General features: G+C 37.9%; 1 protein-coding gene across 8 annotated transcripts in view; it reads right to left on the bottom strand.

Moving 5' to 3' along the window:
* Positions 1-15085, bottom strand: part of RBMS3 (RNA binding motif single stranded interacting protein 3) — a 1319689-nt gene that overhangs the window by 241214 nt on the left and 1063390 nt on the right. The window lies entirely within an intron of this gene.

Here is a 15085-nt window from a genome sequence, read left to right as displayed (position 1 = left end):
GTGTCGATTTGATACACAAACTGCAAATTTGATGCATGTGTCCTGCAAAACATTTACCACCCTAGCATTATCTAACACCTCTTCTGTCTTTTAGGAGACTTTGGTGGCAAAAATTGAAACTGAAGTAATCACGTATAAAGAATAACAAGAGAAATACTCCACAGGCAGACGAAAAGCAGAAAGACAAATATGGAGAAACTGGAAATGCTTCAGTCTTGAAGTTAAAACAGGAAATTCAAAGACAGAATTGATCTTCTCTGCAGAAGTCCAAATAGTGTAAAATAATTCTACGGAATCCAGGATGAATATTTTTCTGTGCCAAACCTGACAAAGGCAGGAAGAGATTAACAATGCAAACAAAACAGCTTGATGAAAATTTTCTGAACGAATGGATGACAAAGGTCAAGGAGAGAAACTCTTGGTGCTATTGATAAAGGACTTCATTAAGCCCTCCGGGAAAACAGGTATAAATATTTATTCGAACGACAATTCAAATCAATATAAAGGTTAATGAATCCATTCTGTTCATGGTACTAGAGCCCCCATCCGCTACAAGGACACAACCTACAAGCTTTAGAAAAAGAGACCTTTAAAAAACTACAGCTATTTTCTGCAATGATCTTATTCAGAAAAAAAAAAAATAGGTCGAATTGCCAGCTATAGAATTAAATGTAACAACCAACAGGATAGTTGGTATTCCACCCACTTATTTTATATTCTTAATGTTTCTTTTAATTTCCAGAGGCTATTGCTTTTTTTGTTTTTGTTTTTGCTTGTTTGTTTTGTTTGTTGTTTTTTGTTTGTTTGAAATTCTGGAGACAGGAGCAATGGAAAATAAGAGGTAGAATGGAAAGAGAATTTAATCTTGAGGAGAAAGAAAAGGATTCTTGTGCTTTTGAACACTGTCTTCCATCCCCAAAGAAAGCTTTTGACATTTAAGTGTTTTCCAATTTACGAAGAGGAAGAAATGTAAAAATATTTCTATACGGAGTCATCATATTTGACGATTTCTGCATTCATTTTACAAGCATTTACTAATTGAATGCCTTATTAGGAGACAATTAAGATAGTATTAAGAAATCACACTGGAATCATGAGCTCAACTTTTTTTTTTAATTCAATTCAGTGTCTCTGTTAAGCATCTCCTATGTTCAAATGCCAGGCATCGGAAGAGACACAGGGATTAAAAAAAGCATAATTCTGCCATCCAGTGGGGCAAGGTAAGTATACAGTGACTTCCATAAAAGACTACATATCACAAATGGACAACTACTGTAGGAGAAAGCAATTTGATGTGATGTCCTGAGAGTTAAGAGTGGGGGTGAGGAGTTGGGAGGGTTAGAAATTAGGAAAATCTGCATGAAAATTATATTCAGTGGTTAGCAGGATTTCTTTGGGAAATGAGGGTAGAGAAAGGAAATTCTAGGCCCTGTAAACTGGAGGTACAAAGATATACCAAGAAATCATTATAAGAGGTTTGTGATTATACATGTTTTTTCAGTCCTTTTACCTAAAGTAAAGACTCTCTGCGTTAACAAGACCATGTTGGTCCTATCAGAAGTGTGACAAGTGTTTATGGATCTGGGAGTCACTAGAGCAAATTTCAAGTAAGTATATATCTGTTGCTATACTATATTCTTTCCAGTCATCCCAGAAAACTATGGAGCTCCAAGCTGGACATTTTTCATTAAATGGATCCCATTCGAGGCTGAAATATGGCAGCTGTGGGCAAATGGTGTAAGACTTGAGGGTGGTCTTTACCTAGCAAAAAGGGAGGTATACTTTATATAGTCCATGTACCAGGTAATGCCCATCCATGACTATCGTTCATAGACTTCCACATTTAAATGTTATTTCCAGCCTAGAGAATAGATTTTGATGAATTGATTTTCATGATGCTAACAGGTGCTACTAACAGCAGTAATGTCTCCCACTTCCTGCCAGAACTTCTGTAGAGCTTTACAAAGTTAATCCTGGTAACACTTTTGTAAAGGAGGCACTATAAACATCGAATGCAAACAGTAGGTTCCACGAGGAACTTGACAAAAGGCTACATAACTTGCTCCAGGTCAACAGGTAAAGAGAGCCAAACTCTAACCAAACCCATCAGTCTCCATAGGACAAGATGGTATTCTCGATGGTACACGTTCTCTCACCACTTAAATTCAGAGGAAGAAGAGTATCCCGGCCATGAGGCTCTCATAGAAAGCACAGCCCAAGCTGGATGGGGGTTGTTCTTTAACAGTGTATAGACCCAGCAAAGACGTAAAACACTTTCCTTGAGTTGAGAGAAATGAAGAGGCTGTCGAGGGGTATAAGCAAATATCAAATTATGTCTTTTCAAAACCAATCACAGGAGAAATTTTACCTTAAATTTTGTCATCTATTACATGGATATGTTGGCTTAAAATCATAACAAGTTATGAAGGATGTCTAGAGGGCGCTTTTCTTAGAGGTCTTTCGTACTAGGTTAAGATTACAGAAATCATGATCTAGGGACTACCTAATCAGAGACTTTATCATTTCTGAAAAACAAATTAAGACTTTCTGTGAACACTAATAGTACATAGTGTTCAATAAGTTACATGTTAGTGTTCACAGTATCATAACTATTACTATATTAGTATTATTACTTATTACAACTAGCAAACCTGGAAGCCTATATCCGAGATGCATCCCACACAGAACTCCGTGGTGCGGTCCAGCCATGAGATGAGCGCTGAATGAAATTAGCAGTGAGCAAAAGAAATGACACAGAACAGCTCTTATGATGAGAGCTCCCATGTCCTATCTGTGGTTAGCCTTGTGGCTCTTAGACATTAGCCTTAAACTCTTCCTAAATTCTGGTAGACGCACACACCACTCACAAATTACAGTTACACTTCCGCAATCTCAGCGTAACACACATGCTGCGTATACACAGTTTCAATAAAACATTCACATAGTCTGTCAAACTACACACTCTTTGCTAATAAGATGGTCATGTAAGTGTTCAGAAGAATAACCAATGACTCTGTATCTCAAAAGACCCCCACCGAAACAAACATTCACCACAGTTCAAGTAATCCGCATGCTTGTTTTCAGAAAACAGTAGTGTAGGGGCACCTGGGTGACTAAGTTGGTTAAGCTATTGACTTGATTTCGGCTCAGGTCATGATCTCCTGTGGCGTGAGATCACGTCAGGGCTCAGCACTGATCTCCCTCTTGCAGGCGCTCTCTCTTTGTCTCAAAATAAATAAATAAACTTAAAAACAAAACAAAATAAAACCAGTAGTGTAAATCATTATTTTTTAATTCCTCCACTTAAAACAGCTGTCTAGAACACATCCAGGTTTGCAAAGTAAGTTCAGAAAGATGAGAGGACATTTTATTTATTTAAAAAAATTTTTTTAATGTTTATTTACTTTGAGAGAGAGAGAGAGAGAGAGAGACAGAGTGCAAGCAGGGAAGGGAGGGGTAGAGACAGAGGGAGACCCAGAATCCGAAGCAGGCTCCAGGCTCAGAGCTGTCAGCACACAGCCTAACGCGGGACTCAAACTCACAAGCTGCGAGATCATGACCTGAGCTGAAGTCAGACGCTCAACCGACTGAGCCATGCAGGCGCCCCAAGATGAGAGGACATTTTAAACTTCACCTTTACCCTGGTTATTTTCCTTAATCTTTTCTAATTCCGAGAAGATAAAAGGGCTTGATTCTGAATTTCTGCTTTATATCCGTGGCAATCAAAGTTGTGTCTGTTTGTTTATTTGTTTTTGTCTCAGGACCTCCTTACGCTCTTAAAAATTACTGCGGACCTCAAAGAGCTTCTGTTGACACAGGTTATATCTATTGATATTTGCCATTTTAAAAATCTAGTTAAAATAGCAATAAACCCACCATATGATAGGTGACACATTTTTATTTTTAAAAAATCAAAAATGAAATAAAAATAAGTGTTGACTGGGTTCATATTTTTGCAAATCCCTGTAATGTCAGGTTTAATAGAAGACAGCTGAACTCTCATATCTGCTTCTTCATTCAATCATATCACACATCACGTAACTTCTAGGAAACTCCACTCTATACTCATGAAAGAATCCGAGTGAAAAGGGAAATAATGTGTCAGGATTATGGAAATATTTTGACCTTGCAGACCACCAGTAAGGATCTCAGGAACCCCATAGTCTGAACCACTGTTTGGCTCAAACCAACCATGTCATCTTAAAGTGACTGCACATAAAATAGGTTAGTTTCAATATTTGGCTTTAATGCTTGTGTACTTTAAGAGCTTTTGTATGAAAACCTCATTATCTTATATACTGGTACAATTTTGATTCTTTTGAATGGACCTTTATCAAGACATACGATTAGCCAAGCCATCCTACCAACCAGTGGTCTACTCACTCACAGGACATGGGATTGCAATTCTATCTACCCTTGCAAATGTTTCATCAGTAGTCAACCTGTCCATGCTTTTCCCAGAGAAGCCTGTTACCCATCAATAACTGCTATCTCACTTGGAGTGTGTCTAGTGCGTTCATCTTCCGGAAAGCCAAGGAGACTTTGGAGATAGTGTATGTCATACTCTGGTGTTCTCATCAGGAGCAAAAGAACCGGGGTATAGATACCCCAACACCAGTCACACATTGTTTAAGGGCTGCCTAACCACGGGAATGTAACTTCCTAGGCACTTCTGACTCTCTTTTTGATAGGCAGATAGCCTGCTGCAACCAAAAGCCAGTCTACCTACAAGGACAATAGGGTGCTGGCTGAAGGCCATCAGGCAAGCACCCTGGGAGTGCTAACACCTGCTCTAATAACAAACAGCAAGAAATTAACTTCGACTGTGGATTCTATTTACTTTCGGGCATTTCAGTGACTCAACTAGTGTAGCTGTTTAATAAAACTTCTGGTCCCAAATAAGTCCCACTCTCAGTTCATGAGGAAAAAGCTATGTTTTCACACTAACAGCCTCCTGACCTGCTTCAGGGTTGCAGTACACCTTTAGCTGAGAAATACATTTTTTGTAAAGTCACTGAAAGTTTTTTTTTTTTTCCAACTTTTTTTTTTTTTATTTTTGGGAGAGAGAGAGAGAGAGAGACAGAGCATGAATGGGGGAGGGGCAGAGAGAGAGAGGGAGACACAGAATCGGAAACAGGCTCCAGGCTCCGAGCCATCAGCCCAGAGCCTGACGCGGGGCTCGAACTCACGGACCGCGAGATCGTGACCTGGCTGAAGTCGGACGCTTAACCGACTGCGCCACCCAGGCGCCCCTGAAAGTTTTTTTTTAACACCTTAAGTAGTAAGAATTATCTATGTATCTTTGTTAACTGATAATAAGAATCCAGTTACCTCCCTAGATTTTTATTTGTGTCTCCAAACTAAGTTTTCAGATGGGACTCAAGAATTAAGAGCTTCAGGATACCCTTTATTTTGTGGGGCAGTAAGTTGGGAGTAGGAACATCATCTATGCTTTAGATATAATCATCTAAAACTTACAGCTGATATCTGCTATACAACCTCTATGATCTCTTCTAAGCCATAATAATCTTTCAATAGCATGGGGTGCCTGGGTGGCTCAGGTGGTTAGGCATCTGACTTCAGCTCGGGTCGTGATCTTGTGGTTCATGGGTTCAAGCCCCACGTCGGGCTCTGTGCTGACAGCTCAGAGCCCGGAGCCTGCTTGGATTCTGTGCCTCCCTCTCTCTCTCTCTCTGCCGGTCCCTTGTTCACACTCTGTCTCTCACTCTCTCAAAGGTAAATAAACATTTAAAAAAATCCTTCAATAGTAGGAACAATTGAAAGCAAGTATTAAGGTTGAAACCTAAGAGATACACATTTGCATGAATTTAGATTTACAAGTGGTATAGTTTTCTTGGCATATTTTATGGAAACAGATAGTGTGAATTAACACGTGATTTCTTTGAGTCAAAAATAATGTGCTCTGAGATCTAAGCACCCACCCCCAAAGACTCTCTTTTAAGATGTCCAACAGTCATCCATTTTATATATCCTGATGAGAAAGTACAAAGAAACTGTAAAGTCAAAATAATTAACAAGATAGATTTTTCCCCCTCTGTTTAACATACACACAACCCAAATGATACAAAGAAGATGAGAAATAGGAGAAACTAAGAAAGTTCTCCAGAGGCTGTTTAGTAATGTAATTTAGAAATAGTGTGGTGATATTCAGTTGAAAGAACTTCTGCATTAGTGTATTAGTTTTCAGTTGCAGTAGCAAACTAACAAAAAACTTAGGGGCAGAAAACAACACAAATTTACTATCTTAGAGTTCTGTAGGTCACAAGTCCTACACAGACCCCACTGGGCTGCAATCAGGATGTGAATAGGGCTGAGTCCCTCTATGGAAGCTTTAGGGGAGAATCCAATTCCTTGCCTGTTTCAGCTTCCAGAGACTGCCCACATTTCCATCTTCAAGGCCACCAATGGTGGGTCAGGGCCTTCTCAGACCACATGACTCTGATCCCTTCTTCTGCCTCTCACTGCCGTTCTTAAGGACCCTTGTCATTATATAGGGTCCACCTTAAATAATACAGAATAATTTCCCTGCTTTAAGGTCAGTTTATCAGCAAGCTTAATTCCAAATGCAGCCTTAATTCTTCTTTGCCATGGAACCTAACGTATTAACAGGTAGTGAGGAATAAACAGAGATATTTGGGGGAGAGGGAGCATTATTCTGTCTACCCCAAGCAGTTATTTACTTATTTAACAAATACTTATTAGTACTCTTCTGTGACAGGCATTGGTTAGACGCTTGAAACATAAATAGCAAGGTGCAATCCTTGCATTGAAAGACTTGATAGGCTAATTGTTTAAGGGTAAAGGGAAAGATAAACATCAAAGTCCTTTCTTAGAAAAATGTATAATCTAATGGGACAGATGTGCCTTTGAAATATATGAAGTCTTAAAAAAAATGATCACAAGCATGCCAGTTTCCTATGAAGGGGTTTTTTACTGTACTGAAAAATAACTAAAATAATAATAAATGAATTGATTCATCATTCCCAGGCTTAAAGAGGTAAGAAATCAGAGAAAATAGTTGTAAGGTAAACAAATGATGGCTGGTTCAGAGCTTGCCTAATGAATGTCTTCATGTATATTCCTCTTAAAGCATTTTCTTAAATTTTGCAGACTTTTCATTGTAAATATTAGGTCATAAATAATGAGCTGTGTGCATGGTAGGCTTCTTGACGGTTACTGGGACAGAGTGGCAAGTATTTGATTCAGGATACCATCCATTTATCCAAATTTGGCTAAAATGCACTTTGAAATCAATCCTATTAAATGAGATTCTAGATTTAGAAATGCACTTAATTATTCAGAGCTTCATTTCTATGGCTTGTGTCTTAATTGGCCGTAGGCCACTCAACCCTTCTGCTTGCTAATAGAACTCATTCGGACAGACACTAAATGGTTTAACGCTCATTAGTGATGCTGACAGAAGGCAAAGCCCAACATCATCGTTGAAATAAAATTTAGGTTTTGCAATTTATTTTTTAAGTTTTTACTGTGAAATCTTTAGTGCAGAAATTTGGAAGACCTGAATGGATTATTTTAGAAATAAGAGATGGAGATGGTTTGTGGCTCTGGAGATGCATAGAAAACCTCTTCATTCTTCCTCTCTATTCCATGAAATTACAGTTGCTTTAAAAAATCAGATTCTGGAGCCAAGTGGCAACTTCAGACACACTCTGCTAGCACTTGTTGGTGCTTATACGTAATTATGGAAAATACATGGCCAGCAAAGCATATTGACCATATTGTACTGATTAAACACAATAGATTTTTCAATATTGCATTATAGTAGGAATAATAAGCCAATGTCGTACTTCCTCTGGGCAGGGAAAAGCAACATTATGTCAGCATAGAATAAGATTGTCTGTTTATTCTCAAGATATTCACTTTTTTTTTATGTGAAAAAGAGAAAAAAGAAAAAGGCAACAAAAGGACAGCGTGGGATAGTGCTTAACTAGATCCAGTGGTACGAAGTTCAGAACTAGACCTAACTTCAGTATAAGTTAGGCAGGACCATTTGCCATGTGAGAACACAGAATTAATCATTGTGCTGTCCAAGAGTCAATGAGTTCTTCAAAGAAAAAACATTTAGACTGTCAAGATAATACCTTAAAAAGCAGTCTTGGAAAAAAAAAAAAAAAGAAAAGGCTTTTCAAAAAGTGACTAGAGTCTTTTTCCAAGTAAGCTTCCTTTTCTCATGAATATTTAGTATTCTCTCTGTATATTTCGATATACATGTGTCACAGAAAACTTTGCTAACAATTAAGACAAGATTCGAAGATTTATCTCAATGTTTTCCTCCAAGTTTGATGATGCACAGAAGCTGTGTATCAACCCTACACCCTCAGGAAGTTCGTCAAAATGAATACAAGCATGAGGGCCATTCAATTCATGGAATTGTACATCAATACCAAAGAACATTTACCAAGAATCTACACTGAGTTGAGCAATAGCTCTTGAAGCAGCAAAAATAGAAAAACAAAAACAACAAAAACGAACAACAACAACAACAAACCCCAGTGTAACCAACTCAGAATGAAATAAATAGACAAAAAATTACCTCAGCACTGCTCACACTTTCCCACCTGCTCCAGGGCAGATTAGAACTTCAGAGAAAGTCAAGGAAAGTTAAGTAAGGGGATCTCCAGTGTTGCTGAAAACTTCCAACATTCTAATCTGAAACCTCCAATTGTCCAGCTAAAGACATCTCTGTTTCCCTTACGCCAGCTACAGCCATCCTCACACTGGACCTCATTATCAATGCCTACCACTCCACATTCATCCAGGACCCAAACCTTGCAGGTTCCTTTCTCTGTGGCCCTAATTTTCTATGCTTGCATCCCACCTCCACTTTGCTGGCATTTTGACTGTTGTCTAGTCTTCCATTGTCTCCACAATTTCAGCCACCATCCACCTCTTCCCATCCTCAGTTATTTTAAGGTCAGCCATGTCACTGTGTCACTGGTGGCATTTTGTCCTCACCTTCTTCCATCCGTCTCTTGTTTAACTGAATCCCGGAGTACCATGTATCTACTACTATTCATCTTATCATCCTAAGTATGTGGTACATAAGTGCTGCTGTTAAAAAAAAAGTCACTAAAACAACGTATTTTGTCTATCAAATTCCCTTTACCACTTTAGCCCGTCTACTTTCTTCTACGGTCAGAATTTTTTTTTTTAATTTGTTTGTTTTTTGTTTTTGTTTTTTTATGGAGGCAAAGAGAGCAAGTGGGTCAGGGGCAGAGAGAGAGGGAGAGAGAGAAATCCCAAGCAGGTTCCAAGCTGTCAGCACAGAGCCCCAATGTAGGGCTCAAACTCATGTACTGTGAGATCCTGACCTGAAACCAAGAGTCGGATGCTTAACCAACTGGGCCACCCAGGCACCCCAATGGTCAGAAATTTTAAATCAACATACAGTTCCCCATCACAATTCTGGGAACACCTATTTTAATTTGACTTTTCCCAAATCAGAGCTTGGGACAAGGTTGTAGTTTATTTGGGAGATGACACCAGGAAGAAGATATAATACAAAGGGAAAAGAAAGGCAGAGAAGAATGAAAAGCCAATAAAAGACATCTCACTGAGCTTGTGTTACCACTGTGGACAACCCCCTAAGGAATCTCGCAGAATGTGACTCAGAATAGTCCCTCCAAAGGATGAGAGGCTCGATCTTAATCACTGACTCCCATAGCTCATTAATTGAGGGTTGTCCCCAGAAGTGAAAACTCTCCCAAAGTTTGCAGAAAACCTATGCTGTGTTGGGTGAGCTTTTATAGATATTGCCCTGAGGTAGAAAGATGGAGAGATTCAGTAGACGCTCGAGATGGAATGCTTCCAGGGTGAACAGAGGCTGCCTGCTTCATTTGCAGCTGTAATCACATGGGGGGGAAGAGGTGAGCATGGGGCACACTAGCCATTGCAATCCTTTCTAACCTTCTCAAGATGAACCCTTTACCTTCCCTGTCAGGCTTCTCATTTCCCATATTTAGCAATTTAATCATCTTTGCCTACTTTCTCCCTTATCTAATCAGTAACCAACTCAAACTTTCACAGTATCAAATGTGGCTCCGTAGGAAGGTTGAGAAATGATTGACCAAGTCTACATCAAAGAATTCATACAGATTCTAAGACTCTACTGATGATGTCATGGTCAGGCTACTCTGCAAAGTTCACTAATAATACTCCAACAGTGTTTCATCCTGAGGCAACTAACTATGTATTTGGTACCTAGAAATAATCAAGAAGGTATCCCTAACATTATAAATGAGAGGCTTCCCAGAAAGTAGCTTCTGAATATGGCAAACATCCTCTTATTAATGAGAAATCTAAACTGACACCCGGTTGGGGATTGCAGTATTTACACAGTTTATCATGCCAATGATGTTTTGGTTTCACAAAGATGAAAAGCTCAGAGGTAGGCAATGCTTCAACCAAGTAAAACCATAAAAATATATTTTTGCTAAAGTGGATACCACAATACTTTTCTATTTTTTGCCTTTTACACAACTGCCATATTTGTTACATCGGTGCTTAAGAGACTGGTATCACTGAGGAAACACTGATCGTAAGGGTCTGCAACATCCTCTGATCAAAATGTGTATACTATTGCTCAACTATTCAGAATTTTGTATCACGTCTTTAGGTGAATATAAATTTCACTTAAATACATTGCTAAGATTTTACTTTGGGGAAAGTTTGAAATGTAAACAAATGACATTTATTTTCATGTTCTTTAAAAAACAATTAACCAGACCTTAAGTATTTTTCCTCACATGCTCCCTTGAAACATACATATACATCCACAAACATACACATTTTTCATTTACATAAACACAAAATAGTAAAATTTATGTCAGAGCATCCATAAGGCACTTTTATTTATTAGAAAAATACGATTCCTCTGTCATTCATGTGGTTGTCTAAATTTCTGCTGGTCACAAGCTTTGTTACAATTAAAAACATCTCAAAATATGGTGAGCTCTCTCTCTACCTTTCCCTACTTCTTGAAGTTCAATTGGGGCTAGAAATGATCATGTAAAGAGTAAGAAAATCATACCAAAAGTGGATTATTCCATTTTCTTCTGCAAAGGCTGCTCCACTGATAGGAACATGTGCTTACAGGCAAAAGTCTAGTTTGAGAGCAAAACATGATTTATTTTTCTACAAACTAGCCTGCGTGTTCCATTCATCAATACATGTCCTTACATGTGGAAGCCTTTCCACATGGTGCATCACTCTGCTCCGGGGGCTCTTTGGAAGTGAATCTTTCAAGTTTGTGCCCTACAGATCCCTGAAGTGTCTGGGAACTCACCCTTTGCTTTTGCCAGAGGTTTGAAAATGAAATGCTTTGGGCCTGCACAATGTTGCTACGCAATTCATTATGGGACAAAGAAACGTCTGGGGTTAGGCAGGCAAGCAACTAATGATCCTTCATTTTGTCCAGAAAACATCAAGATCGATATGTAGGACATGCAACATTTATGGAACACTGTGTTTTCTTTTCCCTCTAGGGGAAGGAAAAAATACTAGATGCTCACTTTCTGCAGATGGCTACATGATCGACGCTGGCCTCTCCTTCCTACCCGCTAGTAGCAATGCAGCCACGTGATCTTTGTTAATTTCCTGTACTGTATATACCAGAATTTAAATAACTTGATTTTTGGCATGCATAGTTTGCTTCATTGATCCAGGTAACCAAAATCTGGAGACAATGTCATAATCCAAAGTGAACAGAACTGGTTGAAGGCTCTCATATGCATCAACGATCCGTGATGTATTCATTTAAATTAGATCTTTTTATGAACAAAACGGAGGAGCCCAGAGAGAGAAAGCATGACCCAAAAGAAGATAACTGCAGTTTCCTTCCAACTCACATAATCTGTCAGCAGGAATCAAAATTAAATACTATCATAAATCATAGTTAATGAATAAACTGTTTCTAGACTGACAAATCAAAATGGAAGCAGCAACATAAATGTGGTCAATGTTATATGTCCTTGCGAATATCCCTAATGTTTTTAGAATTTGAAAGTCAGAGCAATGCCAGAGTTTTGGGTTGAATTGGATTTGTTTCTTAATCTCTTATAGAAATGACCCAGTAGGGGATTTGGAAACTAGAGGATCATCTCAGGAAAATGATTAACTTTGTATCTCCTTTAAGAGAAATCATCGTCAAGGGTAACAGAAACCAATATGGCACAGTATTTGCCCAGTGACATGTAGACATTTCCCCAAGTCATTCCTAAACAGAGAAGTAAAGAATACAAATTTGGTACCAATTGTTTTCTATTTGTTTACAGTAAGATAAAAGCAGGGGTCTAGTATAGGATGATTGACTTAACATGCAATCCTTTCTATAGCTTTCTTAGGGCCTGAGAATCTCAGGTGATTATTGGATCATTGTGGGGCCATCAATCACACATCCTTAAAGCCTTACATTGAAATCATCAATGTGGGTTCCATAAAACCACAAACTTTTAAATTCAAAGATACCAAATCTTGATAATGTAGAACACTGAGATTTTTCTAATTTTGTGAATTCTACTTTAGTTGCAGGTGGGTCAGATCACTTATAGGTGGTTTTAATTAGTACACCCACAAGCAAGGACAGTCTCTCTAAAGCTATGTTAGGATTTAAAAAGTTAGGCAAGTGGTCATTTCTTTTGACAATATCAAAGGAATCATTTCCAATTTGATATCAGGGTTCATAGTGACATCCCACTTGCAGTCTTCAAGATGGAATAGAAAATTGGATGAAGATATGAGTTTTTGAAAATAACACTTCAATCATCCACAACAAATAAGCAGTGAGGACCAATAAAGGCAAACAGCATACACTCATGTTTGATTTTACCGAGTTTGACTTAATAAATGACCCAATGAGGGCATTTTACTCCTGGACTTAATACCCACATTTTGCATTATGTCTTATTTTATTCCATATCAAACTTAAATACCAAAGATGAAGTATCTTCTGTTAGTGTTTGAAACTTTTATTAAACTTTGTTTGACTCCCAATGCATAAATAACGAAATTCAAGTACTAATGATGATTAATGTCATATATCTAATTCTATTACATGGAGTACAAATCTCAGAAGCATAAACTTGTATCTTTAAGAGTTTTATAACTGAGCACAATTATTTTGCCTCTTGTGTTCCCATGAGATAAAAGTGAGTGAGAAACTCATAACCAAGTTCTTGCTATTCACAATGTTTCCATTGGGTGTAGCTATGATATTAGACAGGTTGATATCACAGCCTGCGTATTCAGGAAGGATGCCCAGACATTGGGGGATTTATAGTGACTTTCTTTGTCTGTATCATTAAATTCTATTAGTCAGCTATGTTCTATGGGGAAAACCAAATAATACAGTTTCAAATCAATCAAGTCAAGAAGGATTTCAATGTCTTTTTCTGAAAATGAAGAAATCTAAAAAACAAAAAAAACCCCTGAGATGTGATAAAACTTGAGTCAACAATAATTTCTACATAATTTGCTTATTCTTAATTTTATATAACCATCTAATTCACACTTAGTTTAAATGCCTCCTTATAGATAGGCATCTGTTGGGTAAAGTGGATAAATAAGGGGAGAATCTGCTAACAATGCAACCCCTTTATTCAATGATGGGTCTGAGTAGTGTCTTAAATTGCCTTTTATGCTAAAAGGAAAAAAAAGAAAGTATTTCTCCTCAAATGCAAGGGCAGCTTACATGCTGAGATGAAAACTGCTAACTCTTTTCTTAACAACACCATATGTCTCCAATTGGATCATAATGCAGTTGGTTCTCAAGGGAACGTTATGCATGGAAGCTAACCAGATCGAGCCACAGGCTTAGCTAGCTGTGTGTGCACTCTCTGATTAACCAGGAGATGCGACTTTGGATTTTCCAGATTATCTAAGTGAGTGTCTGAAGGGCCTTTCTCCTTTCCCAACACCCTCCCCAAACGAACCCTGACTCGCATCCCTCTACAAAAATATTTCTCTTTTTGTTCAGATTTCCTCTTCCGTGTAACCTCGATACATTTTAAGGAACTGAAATGTTCAACCCCTGAACTCTCTAACCATGGGTTTTAAATAGTGAATACATTACATAGCAAACATTACAGAAGCCCAGCATAAAAAAATCAAAAGGAAACTATTATAAGACTGAAGAGGTCACATTTCCCCCCTGAGAATCACCAAAAACAAAAGAGCAAACCAATAGACCAATATGCATTATTCAGACATTTCTTTATCTACTTATTATAATTCTTTCTTTTTATCCCTATGTTCAATCTCTAATATTTTTATGCATGAGTAAGATATATTTTTAAATTTACTTACTTGTTATTAAACACTTGCCATATATACTGCTGGCTGATTAATATCAGGTTGAGGCATTGCTAGCTTAAGTCCTAACACATAGGATGTATTCAATTCTTTATGCTGAGTGTAATCTTTTAAAGCATAAATTTATATCATCTTACGATGTACATAAAAGCTTAAGAATTTTGCCATGGCCAATGTGAAATGCCCTGGCAGAGTCAAGATTGGTGCTTCTCAAACTACCTCTGATGAAGGGACAATTTAAAAAAAAATTCAAAATGTCAGTAACTTGATATGTTTTTAAATATGAGATTATGCATTCAGATTTCATGGCAATGTCAAATTGTTACAAAAGTTTCTAAATGCTTACTCTCCCTTTCTCTACCCTTCTTGTGATGAACTGGTAGGAAATGTCTGGATACTGGCATCAGTCTGTGTACTCCACGGTGACTATCACTGTTGAGATACATTATAAAATAGAAATCAAGATACCCACATGAATGACAGGAGTCCCAAACTGCCTTCACTTGAAGTGCATTTTACACTATGATTTGCTGTGTTTTTCTCCTAATTCACTGTAGGCAATCATCAGCAGAGATTCCAAAGAAAGGCCAGAGAAGAAACACCAAGAAGGCTTTGGTAGTTTTGAGAAGAGGAGTTGCTACATACTATTAAAAAACACACAGTTATCAAAGCAACCTTTCCTTTCCAGTGACCAACCAAGGGCTTTACCATGTACTCCTTCTAACAATAACAATAA

The sequence above is a fragment of the Panthera pardus genome, unplaced genomic scaffold, assembly GCF_024362965.1.
Source record: "Panthera pardus isolate Hobbes unplaced genomic scaffold, ASM2436296v1 HiC_scaffold_16, whole genome shotgun sequence".
In the NCBI taxonomy this organism is placed as follows: domain Eukaryota; kingdom Metazoa; phylum Chordata; class Mammalia; order Carnivora; family Felidae; genus Panthera; species Panthera pardus.
This window is presented reverse-complemented; position numbering and strand designations above follow the sequence as displayed.